The sequence below is a fragment of the Balearica regulorum genome, chromosome 2, assembly GCF_011004875.1.
Source record: "Balearica regulorum gibbericeps isolate bBalReg1 chromosome 2, bBalReg1.pri, whole genome shotgun sequence".
Lineage (NCBI taxonomy): Eukaryota > Metazoa > Chordata > Aves > Gruiformes > Gruidae > Balearica > Balearica regulorum.
The window spans coordinates 66,837,825-66,853,195 of record NC_046185.1 but is presented as its reverse complement, the minus strand read 5'-3'; the positions used below and the strand labels follow the sequence as shown (position 1 = coordinate 66,853,195).

The 15,371-nt window shown below is 45.9% G+C and overlaps 1 long non-coding RNA gene across 1 annotated transcript in view; it reads left to right on the top strand.

The window, feature by feature from the left end:
- The first annotated feature begins 5,013 nt into the window (after positions 1-5,013).
- Positions 5,014-15,371, top strand: part of LOC142600417 (uncharacterized) — a 35,491-nt gene continuing 25,133 nt past the window's right edge. Inside the window, exon 1 of the long non-coding RNA XR_012833888.1 lies at positions 5,014-5,392. This is a non-coding gene — a long non-coding RNA (uncharacterized LOC142600417). The remainder of the gene's footprint in view (positions 5,393-15,371) is intronic.

Genomic DNA, 15,371 nt, shown 5'->3' with positions numbered 1-15,371 from the left:
TCCCTACTTTACTTACCACATGGAGTTCTATGCAAATGCAATTGTATCATTGTAAAGAAAATACAATTCATATCAGATAATCATTTAGGCTTGTTCAGCAGGCATTGCTGCTCTGGCAGACTTATACTTTCTGTTCGTGTTGACAAAGGATAGCTCCTCAAAAGCATCAACTTGTCATTTGTTTACTTTTCCTAACGTCCTTCTACAAGCAGACAGAACCTTTTAAATTCCATCTGTTCTTACTACCTTGTCTTTCTGGTTACCCTCTTTGTTTTACTCCTAGCGATCCCTAAACCGTTTACCTATGTTCACAGGCATTGTGTTTCATTTACTGTCCCTCTCATCTTTTCTTGGACTGCATCTTCTTTCCATCCTACTCTTTCCCTGTCCATTTCTCTCCCTTCTTGCTACTGTGCTATCTGAACCGGCCATTTCCAGGAGCCATCAGGCAGCAGTTGCTCAGCTGGGGTAGGATGAGGGGTTCGAGGAGGGGACAGCGGGAGAGTCCAGATGCCAAGGCAACTGACTGTCCAGGTTTTGCTTTTTGCTTCGTCTGTGTCCTGGCTTGTGCCTTTGTATAACGCCATCTACCTCCGCACGCTTCGTTTCCCCATCTGTAAAATCGCAACAAGGGATTTAGGAAATAAAGGCACAGAAATGAAAACTAATGACTATTATTGTTTATGTCTTACTAATGCACAAGGTCTCAGACCTCTCAATGGTAATGATTCCTTTCTTTTTCTTAAATAAAGAAATGAATAATTTACCTGAGATGATCTGGGCTATTTCTTTCAAGCTTATCACATCTTACGATCAGAAGTGGGCTCTAGTATCACGTCACAGGTTAAGAGAGTTTAAGCATCAGCTTTCTTCAATTATGACTAAAAACTTCTGGCATCTGTGAATCAGCTGAGATACACTGTTAGAGTGAGCTGATGAAATCAGCTCCGTTCCCCACCCCTGCACTGTATATGAAAGACCAGACCACAGTGTCTGCACTCTAGGCCTGTATGTATGGCCCTAGCTCCGGGAGTAGGGTGATGAGCTCAGAGTCTAGTCTTTGGGGTTGTGAAAATCATCTTGAAATCCCAACTTGAGTGAAACTGGGAAGTCACGGCTGCCCAAGCCCATAGCGGGCTGGAAATGTCCTACCTGGAGCTGCGTTACGCGTGTTCCTCTGTGCAGCCCTCTGGGGATGGCTGAGCGAGCAGTGCCAAAACAAACTTACAAACAAAAGGAGCAAAGTGCGCTGAGCGCAGGTGTGCTGCTGTCGGAGCAGTTCAGGGAAGCCTGGGCTGTTCCTCTTCTACCAAAGAGGAGGAGCCTGCTGCTATTTCTGCAGGAGAAGCTGTGAGAAAGGCAAGAGAGGATGCTGTTGCCTCACACTCTTTAGGAAAGCATTTGAGCTTTGAAATGTGTCTTGGAAAGTCGATCTTGAAAGTTAAACCAAAAGAGAAGCTGAATTCCTGACTTTGTTCCCTCCTGTTTCAGAGGCGAGGAACTTGACAGTCTCACCTGTTTATAATTGTATGCTATGCAAAAACTTGCAGGTGGAGTGCTATATGAGACGGCCACATGGTTTGAACAGCAAAACCTCAAAACATCAAGAAGTGATAGTCAAACCCATCTAAATACAGTTTTAGAAAACAACCATCGCTGCTTCTGGGGCACCTAGAGCCGTGATCCAAAAATTACGGAAAGGCTATGTGTCTCAGTGATGGAGACAAGGCGGAGAATGACAGAGAAAAGAGATTCCATGCCTCATCTTCTGCTCGCTGAAGTTACCCTCCTTTGGGTGTTGGAACTTTGCAAAGGCAAACAGGAAGCCCTGCAGTGGAATTGCAAATCACTGAAGCCACTCGCCGCTGTAGCAGGAGGTGCATCTTTTTTTTCTAGTAAAAGGACCTCCCCATTTTCAAAGTAGCAAAGTCATAATAGATTCTCTCTAATTCCTGCGACCCCGAAAGAAAAGACCAACAAATTTCTTTGCAAAGACTAAAGTCAGCATCGTTCTGCATAGTTTTGGCTGATTTCAATACTCTGCCTAACAGGAAGGGAATGGAACATCGTGCAGCAAGAGGACTGACGTTTGAACAATCTCCTATTTTTTACTAGGATATGTTTTGTATTTTTATAAGACATTTGTTGGGGATGATGAGGCAAAAGCTTTGTCATGTTGCAGTTATATTTGGCAATAGAAACTAAAGCATAATTAGAAGTTCTGGGCAATTTAACGAACAAATTTCATTCCCATTTTCTCTTTCCTTCACCAACACTTTCACGTGCTGAGTGTTAGAATAACTCTGGTGTTTTCACCCTACCAAAATTCCCCACTGATCATTCCGTGCATTTGTGGTTCCATGCAAGGGGGAAAAAAAGCTTCCTGCCTTCTGTTCTGAATTAGATATCTTTTCCTATTATATTTCCCTGCTTTATTGTTTTTGTTGTTATGAAATAGGAGTTTAAATTCGCAGTAGTTGTACCCATAAGAGTTTAGGCAATTCCCTTTATTTTGTAAGCTGCTCTTCTTAAAGACAAGGAATAGGGTACCCTGTTTTCAGTGGATACATAACACTGCCGAGTTTCACCTTTTTATCATTCCTTATAGCTTCTCCTAGCATGGTACTTTCTTTCTAATGACAAGAACCCCAAACAATATCCTAAATAGGCTTTTATTAAAATTATGTCATTTCGGGCTGTTCAATTAGCTTTTTAATTGCTTCGCTGTATTACAAACATTTCTAGAGGGCCCCACATTACCTGCAGATTTTGTGTCACATCAGCATACTCCATTAAATTCCATTAATTTTTCATTTGTGCTGATAAGTGCACAAGGAATGCACTGCTTTTTTTCGATTTTTAAACTTCACCAGCTGAACTGCTGTCGCTTCCCAGCTTCCAAGTGAAATCCACTTGCTTCTATTCATCATGTCATGCATGGCTAGCAGTGAAAGCCAATCAGGATTAAGGAACTGGTTATTCACAGAATCACAGAATCACAGCACGGCGGGGGTTGGAAGGGACCTCTGGAGATCATCTGGTCCAACCCCCCTGCTACAGTAGGATCACCTAGAGCAGGTTGCACAGGATTGTGTCCAAGCGGATTTGGAATATCTCCAGAGAAGGAGACTCCACAACCTCCCTGGGCAGCCTGTTCCAGTGCTCGGTCACCCTCACAGTGAAGAAGTTTTTCCTCATGTTCAGATGGAACTTCCTGTGTCCCAGATTGTGCCCGTTTCCCCTTGTCCTGTCCCTGGGCACCACTGAAAAGAGGCTGGCCCCACCCTCTAGGCACCCACCCTTTAGATATTTATCAGCATTGATGAGATCCTCTCCCAGTCTTCTCTTCTCCAGGCTAAACAGACCCGGCTCCCTCAGCCTTTCCTCAGACAAGAGATGCTCCAGTCCCCTCATCATCCTCATAGCCCTCCGCTGGACTCTCTCCAGTGGTTCCCTGTAATTCCCAAGCCCGGAGCCACAGAATGCCAGGGGTATTTGCTATAAACCCCTTTTCCCCCCAATTTCGCGGAGGTTGTGGTGGGGTTGGGTTTTGTTTGTTGGGTTTTGTTGCGCCCCCCCCCCCCCCCCCCCCCCCGAAACTCTTCATTCCGCCGTTTCTGAGGAGTTTGTGAGTGTGACGGGACTTTACGCGGGGGTGAAGACTTCGGGCACGAGAGGCTCCCGCAGCTGCTGCCCCCCCCGGGGGACGCGGGCAGGTGACGGCGAGCGCGGCACGCGCGCCCGGTCCCGTGACGGCGCCGGCGGGCTTGGAGCCCGGCCCGCCGCGCGCCCGCCCAGCTGAGCGCCGCGTGACGACGGCGGCGGCGCCAACAGGTGTCCCCGCGCCGCTGCCGGGACCGCCGGGGCACCCCCGCCTCCCCCCCCCCCCCCCAGGCCGGTGACCCCGGCCGGCCCCTGGCCCGGCTCCCAGGCGGGGAGGGCTGCGCTCTAACGAAGAGGTTTCCCGGGGACAGACCAGCCGGTGGCGGCCAACGGGCCGTGCCGCTCCACGTCCCGTGCTCGAGCGGCTCGTTCGAACGGGCATCACGGCAGGGCGACGGCTGGCAACGAGCAGCGCCGTCCCGGGCAGCAGGTTCTCCTGCGCCTTGCTTGTGCTCGGGGCGGGGGGGAAACTCAAGAGCGGCCTCTTTACGACTTTCGGGACAGGGCAAGGAGACGAGACTCAGCGCTGCGTTAAGCGGCCGTCACCGAGGCGGCCCCGCCCCAGGGGCACCCGGGCGGCCGCCGCCAGTTCGGACAGCTCGGCACTGTGGCTACAGGGAGTCCGCAGACCTCCCGCGACTGCCACGCGTCACCCTCCGCGGCGGGGACCCGCTCCTCCCACGCGTGGGGGCCGCCGGGGCGCGGGGGGGAAAGAAGCGTTTTGAAGCTGCCGTGAGGCCGCCGGGCTCGGCTGCTCGGCCCACGCGCCCCGCGGAAGGAGCGGGCCCGGCCGGGGCTCTGGGGGCAGAGCGGCACCGCCGGGCTCGGGCGGCGACTCCGTTTCCCGGAAGCCCGGGTCTTACGCTTTTATTTTCCGTGGGGTTTTTCCCGGGGATGGGGGTAGGGTAGGAGGGGGAATCCCCCGCTCGGCGCCCCGGCCCCGCACCGCGCCGCCAGCCCGCCGGGGAAGGACGCCGGCGGCCGGCCCGCGCCCATCACGCGCTGCTACCGCCGCCGGCCAGGCCGCGCGCTGCCCGGCTTCCCCCGCTGGCGGCGGGGGCGGGGCCGGGGCCGGCCCGTCACCTGACGGCGCCTACGCCGTGCGCGCGGCCCCGCCCCCCAGCGCGTGCGGATGGCAAACAAACGGCCGGAGAGCTGCGCGCCTCCTTTTCTTTTCTTTTTTTTTTTTTTCTTTTTTTTTCCCCTCTCCGCCTTCTCCAGCTATAAATAGCTCGCGCCGTGCGTGTGTCACGTTCCCATTACGTACGCCTTACGCTGACGCACGGGGGCGGTGCGCTCCGTGACGTCAGCACGTATCCGGCCAATCTATAAATAAACTTCCGGCGGCGGGTGCCAGGGGCGGGCGAGTGAGTGAGGGCCGCGGCGGCGCTGCTGCTGCTCCCGTTCCCCGGGGAGCGGCCGGCCGGCCCTGTTGCCGTGGCGACCGCAGCCTCGTTTCCTCGAGCTGGGCGGCGCCGCGGGAGGGAGGGGGGGGCGCTCCGGGCCCGGCGCTGCCCTCGTCTCTCCGCGCTTCGCTCCGCCGGGCCCGGCGCTGCCCTCGTCTCTCCGCGCTTCGCTCCGCCGGGCCCACGGCCTGGCTGGGGGGAGGAGGAGAGGAGCGCCCCGGGGGCTGCGGGCAGGCCCCGGCTGGGAGCGGCGGGTTGGGCCTGCACCCGGGTCGCGCTTTGTCGCTGCTCTCACGTAGCTGCTGCCCCCTCCTCTTGCTGAGGTGACAGCGCGGCACGGCTCGCTGTGTGGGTCTTAGTTACGTACTTTCTAATTACTTCCCTGCTACTACGGCAGTAGGTTTTTTGGGGCAGGCCGGGGTGAAGGCACGGTGCTGTGGAAGGACGTGTCTGCAGTGGTGTGCGAGGTTCCTCTCGGCTGGAAGGGGAGCAGCCTCAGGAGCTCCCCTCCGGCGCCTGTGTCTCACCCTGCTGAGTAGGGGAGCTGCGTGCTGAGGGGCACCCCTCCTCGTAGGAGGGGTGAGCTCCTTTCAGGTGGCAGGTGATGCCACCTTGTCCCCCCTCTCCTCTCACCTGGCTAGCGAGTCACAAGCTTTGGTGGTTCGCAGCCATGTGTTTTAAATCATTGTTTGTCTTCAAGTGCTGACTGTGAGTTGGTAATTCAGTAGTTGCTGTGCAGTGGTCCGAGCCCATGTGTCGCAGAGATGGAGCGCACAGCAGAAATGGTAACAACAGCGGTCCTGCTGTACTCTTTCTAGTCTGAGATCCAGATTCTGGGCAGAGGTTTTTGAGGGAATTCATATGTAGCTTAGCTGGTCATTAAAAATGCAGGCAATGTATTCCTTGCTACACAACGGGTGTCTCATAGGCTCATCTGCAACAATCTCCAAGGAAGTAAGCCATGCTGGTCTGGCTCCCTTTAGGTCTGGGAGGGAAGTGAGTGTCACTCTTGTGGCCTAGGCAAGTGCTCTAGCCACTTGTCTGCTGTGTAGAAGTGGCTGTGATGGCTGGTCCCGATGTCATCAGTACTTATTAGGCCCCTCAGGGCCAGGGGTGTAGCATGATCCTTCATTCTGCGAGCAGCTGCGCTGGCTGAAGATGCAACTCTTTCCCCCAGCTATTTGCTGCCTTTCCTCTGCCAGAGTTACCGCCCCCACAGCTCTTGAGTTAATGTTGGATAAGTGAGCGCTGGGTGAACTGTACTAATTTTGCTTGAAGCATGCTAGGGAGGATTTGTACCATCTCTCTTGCTGGCAGAGGTTTTGACTTGGTTATCTATGGCACATAGGTAATGACAATATTATGTGGCAATAATGCTTTCACCTAATGCAGTGATGTTTGAAAGAAGGTACCTGCCTGTTGCTTTAGGCATTGGGACAACTTGTGAGTACATGGTATCTCTTGGATTAAGGTGGGTAGACAAATGCTGGGGTCAGTCTGGATGGTAATACCGCTGGGTGTGTTCACAGCAGTGCTAGATGCCGCAGTAATCTCTTCTGGTGAAAGCGTAGGCAGCATGTTTGGTTCTCCTGTCCAGGCTTCCCGGTTGCATCCTAAATGTGTAGGGCTAGGTTCAAAGATGGGCCTGCTTGACTGGCTAAACAACATATTGAAAAACAACTCTGGAAAAAGAAGTCCATTTCTAGTACTTAAACTATTGCTAAATAGCATGATAATGAAATTCCTACTTGATTGTAAGCTTTCTGGGCAGGGGAACATCACAGTTATTGGCTATCTCATGCCTCTCATTCCTTGCACTTAGGGTGGGTTGTGTTTTTTTTTTTTTTTCCTAAGAGTCTTTGCAGAGCGATGACAAAGTAAGTGTAAATGGCAGATTTACTTATTGTAACTTATATTGCTTGGGGTTTCAGGAAATCCAGTCATCTTAATTGTTTTCTTGTGCGTGGTATTTTTGTTCTTTATTTTGTAGGTCAACATCTGAAATTTGATTGGTTTGCTTAAATTATAGGTTATAAAGTACTGGATGTTACATTTTTCTTGTCTTGCGCTTTTATATCGATGGAATTAAAAAAAATATTCTCCCATTAAGAGAATTAGCCTTTTTGGTGATTCAGGGTTTCCACTGAGTTCTGTGCATTTGGGGCATTTTGTATGTATTTTGTAGCCCTGGTAGAGTAGACAGGTTTATTTCTGTCTTTCTCCAGAGAAAGTGGAAATTTCACAACGCGCAGCGGGTTGAATAGTGATACCTGTCATTTCTAATCTCTAGTCAGCTTTCTAGGGCATATTGGACATAGTAATTTCTTAGAGATGTTGAAGTATTTCTTAATCTTTCAGTTTTTTGGAGGTATAATCTTCTCTGATGTACATGGTCTGTTGGAACATCATACAGAGACTGTGTCAGCCTTCCGGGAGTTCAGATTTAATGGTAATACCAGCTTCAGTTCTCAAGGAAAATGGTTTGCTGCTTCAGTAATTGCATTCTTGGAGAGAAACTTAATGGTTCTGTAGTTGCTTTATCTGTAAGGTTTGTAGTTTGCTGGAAAATTTTCCTAGACAGCACCTGTGGCTGCACAGGTGAGCTGAAACTAGGAGCAGCTTGGTTATTTGTGACAAATTTCCTCTGGTGCTTTCTGCCATTGCAATAGGTAGGATAGATTACCTGCAACATCATCTGTGGGGTGGCTGGTACCTTTGTCTCTACCTAGTCATCCCCAAAGTATGAATTCCAAGCCTTTGGCAGCTGTCGAGAGGCAGGTGAAAAGGATGAGAGGATCTAGTTATGAACACGCCCTCATACTAACCTACCTCTCTGAAAGCGGTGAGTCAAGTCACACACTGTCTTTCCAGGAAAAGTTGACTTAAGATTTCTGCCCGGTGATATTTCTAAGAGAACTTTGGGGAGCGCTATCATACAGTGCCACCGGTGGGCAAAATGAGATCTTTACATATATTTGAACAAAACCACTGTTAGCAAGCTTCCATTAAACTGATCTTGAGCTTTCTGTTAATGAGCGTTGTGCCTTTTGATGCCTAAAGGTCTCCTGCAGGATTCAAGTGTTTTATTAGTTGGCCATTTGAAGGTTTTCAATAGCCAGGGTGCTTACGTGTGCACTAAACTGTCTTCCCACAGAAAGACTAGAGTTGAGATACTTGACTGGGGTCCAAGGAAAGCTGACTTTAACACTGTGTCACTTCTCAGTGCTGGGTCTCAAGGCCTTGAATTAACGAGGATGAAAAAGGTGGGAAGTTAGAGGTAATCTTGGTAGGGTTCAACCTAAACAAAAACAATGTAGTGACTCAGTTCACATGCATTGGCAGTAATTCTGCCAGTGTAGTGACTTGTTTGAATAGAAGACAAGTTAAAAGAGAACAAAGAGTTTAGGGGAAGGATGACTGTGACACAAAGCCATAATGGCTTTCTAGGGTACAGTAACGAATCAAAAGAACTAGTCTCCTTTATAGTTGTCTCCCCAGGCTCAGATACCTCTTAATTCTCAGTGCTGGGAGTAGAAGTCCTCTACAGTGATGCTGTCTGTGATCAGGGTAATTGATAGTGTTTCGGTCATTGAAAATGGCAACAGTAGAAATATTTTTGCAACACCACTTGGTCATAAGAAAATCTGATATTAATGTGACAATATTGTACATTTGTTGAGTACTTTCAAAAAATCATACTTTTTGGATTATCTTTTTTTTTTTGAAAGGTTTGCACTCTAACTTCAGGTAGACTGGGATACTTTCATCAGTGAAGCCACTCCAGTCTGTTTTACAGAATTCAATGTGTCAGATAAGTATTTTTAACAAGAAAAAGAAAAGCATTCTATTAGTTCTGTGATGTATGTCTAGGAGCAAATTTGTTAACATTTATCTTGGGTAAATTCTTGTTGCTTTTTTCCAGAAATGTTTCATTTATGGAAGTGAAGAAAATGAAGTTTGAAAAACATATCTGGATGGAATATAACAGGCATGATTGTATTGACATCCAGTGTGGTATTTGAATTACTAAAAAGTGTGGCTTGGTACAGTTCTTGAATATGATTGTAACAATCCTGTGTGCGAGGGTTCGATGTTCTAAAAAAGTTTTTAATTGGTATTGTTTTCCTCATTTGCTTGTTTTTCTTTTCATGAGAAGCAAAAATAGGCTGACCTCATGATTTGAGTAGGACACTGTAAGCAGAAGAGCACAAGATAATGTGGTTTGCTAATGTCAGCCTTCAGCTAATGTCAGCCTTCAGCTTATGTCTGTGGTCACACTTAAAAATGCCCTTCTTGGTTTCTCTGCCTTCTGTTCTTCTTTTCACTTTAAACTCTCTTCTGCCCTATACCTCTAGGGTTTCCATTCTCTGTTTTGGGTCTTCTTCCTTCCGCAATAGGCCAGTTCTGGACTTTCCTGCTTCACGTTTCCCTAATTGACTAGTTTTGTTCATTTAGGTATTAAAAATGAGTGATTTCATGTTAGCTTTCTAGGGTTTTATTAAAACTTATTTACTTTTTTCAAGCTGGTCTCCGTGTGGAAGAAGTGCTAATGAAACCTGTTAAGTCTAAAGTGTGGCTTTTTCTTGTGCTACATCCAGCCTTTTTCTAAACATTTTTTGACATTTGGTTTTCATTATGCACTCTTCTGCTATTGACTTTGTTGTTCAGAACTGACTACAGTCATGAATAGAAACAAGTTTGCCTTGGGATCTGGCATGTAACTGGGACAGAGCTACTTATGTATGATGAGATTTCTGCATGTCTTTCCTTATGGTGGTCTTTTCTGCTAGTGAGTAGAGCTTCTCTCCCCCCCTTAACTGGTCTGCAACTTTCTCAATCTTCCATGGCAAAGCTAAGCCTTCCACACTGAAAAGGAGATGCAAGCCTGAGACATCATGTCTCTTTCTTCTGAGGAAAAGAATCAGTCTGCCTTTAATATTATTAAGGCCTCTAGAGCCATAGAGCAGCAAGTAGTCATGAAGGACTGGTGACTGCTTTCCATTTTCTGTTCCCCCAAGGTGATTGGAAGTCTATGAAGAAAGACTAATCCCCTCTATTTTGCTCACAGAGATGTGAGGAAAGGCAACATGGTCTTTCTTTGTGGGAGTGGGCTCTGGTTACTGTTATGTTAGCGCTTGTAATCCTGCATGTCAAAGTGATTTGATATTGTATGTGTTCTCAGTAATTTATTTACAGAAATGTACTTGGATAAATTTATTGCTCTCTTTCAATTAATTTGGTACTTTAAAAGTGCATGATGCACTTAATTAACGCTACTGGTGCTTTAGTTGTGGAAGCATTGCTGAAAAAGTAATGAAAGGTAGAAATAACCAGTGCAGCCATCTGCAGTATGTTCTGATTTCGTTTCAATCTCCTCAGTCAATGATGACTAATGGAAAAGCTAGAAAATGGGTGATTGATTTCAGTGATTGTTCTTGGCTGTGATCATTTGGACATTGAGCCAATTATTGGTGGAGATGGTTGGGTTGAGCAAGTGTGGCAGAACAAGATGAATGATTTGGAAGTCACTGGGGACAGAACTTGGTAGGACTAATGAAACAGGAGGAATGGAAGGTAAGAAGTCGTGTTAATATTTGATAAGATCTCTTACAGGTTGTAAAGGCTGGAGTAATTGCATAGCAGACTTTTTTTTAGGAACCTGAAGAAAATATGGGAGATGTCATACTGAAGCTGTGCAACTCAGGAGTAAAGACTTTTATTCGAGCTTGTGTTTGCAAAAGTCTGCAGTGTAGACAAAACCTGGTTATGTTAACATCTACTTCTGAGTGATGCCTGAATTCCCCTTGTAAAACAAAAAAAACCCAAAACAATAAAAAAAAACAAACCCAAAACCCACCCCGAACAAAACCAATTTGTGCATCCTGGTATAGTAATTGTATAGATGTAAAGATGTGAGCTTGCGTGTACACTTTCACATGAACTGTAAATGTTTTCTTTTTGAAAGAAAAACTGAAGAAAGGAGTTATGTTAAGTATTAAGCTAAAATAAATTCTTGGCTGAACAGTGTGTGGGATTCAGTAGAGTCATGGATGCATAATTGTACAGATTTATTTATATTTAAACAGTTTCCTGAATTCAGATTGTGCCTCTCGCTTGTATAAATACTGAACCACTCCCTCCCCCCCATAATTTCACAATAACTTTAGAAGCTGCGAATCCTTGTGCTCTAGTTGGCTACTGACTTTTAGTAGCCAGTCATATGGTATAGATTTGCAAAGCTGACGCAAAATGGAGCAATTCATCTCCTCCGTAATACAGGCTGCTGAAAGCGTATCACCCTGAAGCTCTGCTCATTGCACTGTCACCCTGCTGAGTACCAAGACAAGTTCAAGGTTTTGGTTTTGGTCTTAGACTTTACAATGCACCATGGCGATGGCCCAAGCCGCCTGAGGGAACACCTTCTGCAGTCACAGCCACTCATGACAGCTGCATTCCACTGGAACAATGGCATTGTTGGCGAAATGGGGAATGAATGGGAGAGACAAACTGCTTCTGCAGCTAGCCCACAACTGAGGAGCTCAGTCCTGGAACACATCAGAGTGACTGACCTTGGAATTAAGTGTAAAATTCACTTGCTTCAATCTTGACTTTCTACAATGACCAGGAAAAAAATAATCCCTAGGGCATAGACAGGGATGATCTCAGTTTCTTTTTAAAAAGCCCAAATAACAACGTATATAAAAGTATAGAAAAAATAGGGTAAATTTTGTCCACTACTCCTGTGTGGTTTTTGGTAGACTTCATAACTCCTGTCCTCAGAACTTTCACTCTACTGGCCAGCAGTAAAAATGCTACTTAAGCTTGTTTTTAGGGTGAGGAAAAATCCCAATCCAAGAGGAGACAATAGAAAGCCAAGTGGAAAAGCAACACAGAAGAATGTTTCTAAAAATTTTAGCTTCATTTTTTTTTCTGCTTCCATTTTTCCTTTGCACATCTATTCTTAATATACTTTTTATTTACAGATGTGTTACTGATTGTTGAAATGCAACAGTAAAATGTATTAACTGTTGTAGGAGCGTTGCAGCTGTTCTTGGGACAAGAACCTGACTGATCTGTTGTAGCTTGCATTTGCATGAGCGTAAGGAGATGAAATGCCAGGGAGAAAGTACCCACTACATTTTTTTTTTTCTAGAAAAGCATTGGACAATGTTGATGCCCCATCTGGCTGTTGTAGTCCTTTTGCTCGATAGTGAAATTTTGGGCCCAAGCCTAAAGAAAGTGTAAGTCTGTTCTGAAATAGCTAACAAATGGCTCAGTCTTCAAAAAAACCAGAAGTCCCCCCGAATCATGGGTGTCATTAGAGGGTGACTAGAGAGTGGCTGCTGTGCCACAGGAAGCTGGTGGGTGTCAGGTTTGGAAGGAGAGGAGGTGGTTCTTTGCACAATGTGTCTCTAAGCCCTGAAATTCTTTGCCTGAGGATATGACAAGTACTAGAAGTTTGCCTGGGTCCAAGGAGAGCGCCGCAGGGAAAAGCAAGCCATCGAGAGTGAGTAGCTATAAAGACACTGCGTGCAAACTCAGGAGTGGTTGAGAGCGGCAAGTCTTCCAGGGATGTGTTCTGACGCTGTTGCCTAAGCATCTTTTTTTAGTCAATGTTGCACAGAATGCTTGGTTAGGGGGATCACTGATCTGACACAGTGCAGCTGTCTCTGTACTTTTATGTTTAAACGCAGTCTGAGTAGAATGGAGGGAATGACAAAGCTTACGGAGATATCAAAACTAAAGCTGGCTGTAAAGCAGTGCGGAAGATCTTGCAATTCTGCGTGACTGAGTGAGAAAATGGCAGATGAAATTCAGAATTGATAAATGCAAAATAATGCACATGGAGAAAAGCAACTAATTATACATACACAGTGATGCACTCTAAATTACCTATTATCACTCAGGAAGGATCCTGGACTCATTGTGAATAGTTCTGTGAAAATGTCAGCTCAGTACTCAATGGAGGTCAAAAAGGCAAGCAGAACAATGTTAGGAAGGGGTAGAAAGAGCAAAAAGGGAAGGGGGAAAAAAAATAAAACCCCAACAGTCTGTTATATGAATCCATGGAGATCTTGAAAGCTGCATGTATTTTGGGCCACCTTGTCAAAAGGAAGATACAGTAGAATTTGGAAAAAAAAAAATGAGCAAAGGAACAAGGATCATTGGAATGGTTTTCATATAAGGACAGAAAAGTTTTTCACCTTAATAGATTTCAGGGGAGAGGGATTGGATATGATAGCTCTCTGCAGAGGGATAAACAGTGGAGAGGAGGACATGGAGCAAATAATTGCTTTCTCAGTAAACTGTAAAGGAAAATGAAGTCTTCAGGGTGCAAGCTTGAAGACAAGCAAAAGGAGATATTTGTAAAGGAAAAAACCTGAAGCAAATAATTGCAGTGTGGCATTTGTTGCAGTGGGTGGTTTGAATAAATAGGTTAAAGCAGTGATTGATAAAGTAGCAGGACGAAGGTCCACCAAAGATTACTAAACACAAAGGTGATGTAGCTGCTTCTGGTTCAGAAGGACCTTAAACTGCCTGTGGCTGAAGGGGGACGATGGTGTGCTTTTCCCAAAGTAGCGTGGGCCAATGTCACGGGTGAGATGGCAGAGTCAGTGAAATTATGGCCTGATGCGGGGAGCGTGCCTTACGTTCTCAGCCCTGACATCAGGAGTAGTCGCTGTGACGCTCTGCAGTGTGGTTTGTAGCCGATGAGATGTCTTGGTCACAGGACGTAGTATGTGCATGTAACAGTTGAAGAAAGGAAGGCTTTGTTCCTGAATAGAAAAAGATGGAAATAATTCAAATTCAATGTAAAAAAAACATGCAGAAAACTATGGCCTGGTCTGTTGGCTGTCACATGTTGATTTGCTGGGTGATTGTAATATCAGAATGTTTACAGGCTTTCAGTAGGCAGGGGGATGATGATCTGCGGGGTGGTCTGAGGGCGTGTAGTCTCAGGTGCTCTTTGGTAATGTCAAAGAATGGTTTTTGGCTTCTCATTCCTTTCTGCAAAGCTTCTTTTTTACCCTGAGTTTGTCTTAGTGGTATATTTTTCAACCAGGTACCAATTTCTTTGAGACGTTTAGAGACATGGGAGATGATGCTGTCTAAATTCGAGGTATTGAAGATCAGGCAATATTGGGTATTGCCTGTGTTTTGGCGATACTGTAGTCAAAGCTCTCTCGCTAGTTCTCCCAGGCACTTTTACAGAAGCCACTTCTGTCTGTGGAAGAGCAGCTGATCGTAACAGCCGTGAGAGTGGGTCCTGGGGTGGAGAGTAATTATTTTCGTCCCTGAAGCCTTTAAAAAGCAAGACAGGAATGAAGGAAGTTGTTTTTGCTGAACTGGTATTTCTTAACTTTATGGGCTCAGGGAAAAATAAAACAACTAGGACAGTCTTGTGAATGCATGTATGTACAGTATGTCAGATGCATTTGCTGGACCACAGTCTAATAATAAAAAGAGAAAATGAAACTTATAAAGTTACTGTTTATTACTTCTTACACTGGAAGTGAAAGAAAACTACTCTGTCTACTGTTGTGTTTGGTTTTTTTTTAAAATAACACCCTGTACAAAGCAAGTGAGGTAATGCTGAAATACATGTTTTCTAGTGCCAGTCTGCTCAGCACCTGATAGAAAGTATCAAGGAGTTGTCCCCATGGAAACTATCTCCTGAATCAGGTTGAATGCAAGAACAGGGATTCTGTGGTTAAAACTTCTGCCTATGACAAAATTCTGAGTATTGGTGTTCCAACTCCTGTCTTCCAAAAAAAAGCATAATAATTAGGTAGCGAGGGGAATAATCCGTACAAGGAAGAAAGATGCTCCATGCAAGTATATCACTTTTTACAATTAGTCAACAATGTTAAATGCTTTTTACCTCTTAAAAATACAAAAAAATCTGGTATATGTATACTGGTTTAAGTAATTTCTTCAAGTTACTGGATGGAATTTATTTTTATTGTACACATAGTGTTACTCTCATCTCCTGTAGCTAGGTCTTTGCTGAGAGCTTTAAGTGTTCATTTTACAGTTAGACAAGTGATTTTCAACCTTTCAGTTTGAAGGTCCAGACAAATGTGCAGTGGTGGAAGGAACACCTGTTAGAGCAAATTTAAGCCTGTGAGAGGTTTCTTTGTGGTTTTGTGGTCCCTGAGTCCACCAGTACTTTGGGGGTCTCCAGAATTTGAAACGACTTATTTAGACTCTTTAAATTATGTATATAAAATAAATAAACCCCCAAAACACATTCTCTGCATGGAAGCTAACAGTTTATCCCAACTATGTTGCTGGCTTTGC